This window comes from Lolium rigidum, chromosome 1 (assembly GCF_022539505.1).
Source record: "Lolium rigidum isolate FL_2022 chromosome 1, APGP_CSIRO_Lrig_0.1, whole genome shotgun sequence".
Classification (NCBI taxonomy): domain Eukaryota; kingdom Viridiplantae; phylum Streptophyta; class Magnoliopsida; order Poales; family Poaceae; genus Lolium; species Lolium rigidum.
Window position 1 is genome coordinate 56,846,419 of NC_061508.1, and position 1,916 is coordinate 56,848,334.

Sequence of the window (1,916 nt, forward strand, 5' to 3'; positions counted from 1 at the left end):
ATGTGCTCATTTTCGTGAGAAACAAAATGAGTATTTTTTTTTTGGCGAGAACCTATGTGTGGTGAGTATATATGTGTGGTATGTGGCGTGTGTATTCCAAATGATTTTTTTGCTTGCAGTAAAAGACCTAAACCTGTTGAACCATATAGACAAAGCTCTATGGATTGCGAACTGCCTTCAGTTTTGAGAACCGTTTTCTTCTTGGGTGTGACTTTTTGTCTCAGTCAAATGCCATCAAAGTTGCATCTTAGCACGGACCACGAGGCAAATCTACCGGTCCGGGTAATTTTTTATTAGTTTTTTTACATTGCTACTTTCATTGCTCATAAAAGAAATAATACATGGTATGTGGTACAGGTACGCCTAGGCGCAAGACAAAGAAAGACAACCGAGCAAGAAACCCCAGCTTAAAAGAAAAAATCAAACAGTAGAGAGACTAAGCACGAAGTAAGCAAAAATCAAACAGTAGAAACTCTATTTGCAACTAAAACAGCTTTGTTGCAACCTAACATACAACTTATATGCACGAGTCACGATGCAATTAAGTAGTATAGAACTTGACTAAGCACGAGCTAATCAAATCACTTAGTTATTATGTCGAACGGTAGTGACAATGTTTACACGAAAGTCAAGATGAGAGTGGACGCATCACCATCGTCGTGAACCCCGCGTGGAATTAATTCACTGTACAATCCCATCCATCCATCCGGAATGCGAATGCACCGGACGCCGGCGCCAGATCGAGTTCGTCGTTGCCTCTCGGGACCATTTTGAAAACCGAGCACCTCCTCCGGTGCTTGCTCAACCAACGCACGAAGACGAAGGCCCACATGGTCGCACGATCGATATATCGGGTGCCGTTTGGCGACGGCGACTGCGCTCCGGCCGCGACGACGACGACGACCCCGACGCGCGCTTCGTCGATGGATTCGCGGCCGTGCGTAGCGTACTAACCCGATCGATCGACGTAGGTATTCTATTGTGCAGAGGTAGGCGGGCGGGTAGGGCCGCGTACACGTACGATACGCCGGGATCGCGACGGTTCGCACCAAACCCCCTGCATGCAAGATGCAACCCTTTTGCTGAAGCTTCTTGCCTGATTCCCCTGCGCTGTCGCTGCTGCTCGGTTAGTTAGCTAGCTAGTTGATCCTCGGCCGATTTGGCGTCATACTCTAACTCCATCGGAACTGATCTGTTGTACGCCCAAGACACGTTTCCACCTGTTTTGCATGGACAAGAACAAAGAGCGAATAGGAGCTCCTTGTGTTCCCCTCCTTATTACTGTTTTTTGGGCCTAGATTACAGAAATCTCGCCGAAAACCGATAAAATAATTATACCAGACGCCGGTACTTATTAAGACTAGTTGAATGCCCGTGCGTTGCTACGGCTTTTTTTTTTCTTACAATATGTCAATGCAATAGTTGTAAAAAATCATGTGTATAAAAGAGATTACCATAAAGTAGTATATTTGGACAACTTTTATTTTGACATCATTTGAATATGAAATAAATACTCCACTAACTGTTTTATATTAAAAAGATCTTCTCGATGATCCTTAGAGTATGTCGTAGAATGTATGGAATATTTTCTCGCGCTTCACTTTTATGGTACTTGAGCAAGCATACCAAAAAATTCCTCCTCGGGTCGATAACATTCTGCACATCAATATTTATAATTAGCATATATAATTTTAGTGAATATAGAAAGTGCAACGTAAAGTACCTACTGTGCATATTTGATGAACTACATCTTTACCATTTCATGAGGCATAATATTAAAAAAAAAACCAGACGCATTCCTGTAGATAAATGTCTCGTTGTTATCTCAATTATTGAAGAAAGTAAAATATATGGGCTTTATTTTAGAGATACTCACATGCTTGAACTTTGTGGAATACCAGTTGGTGACATGCATG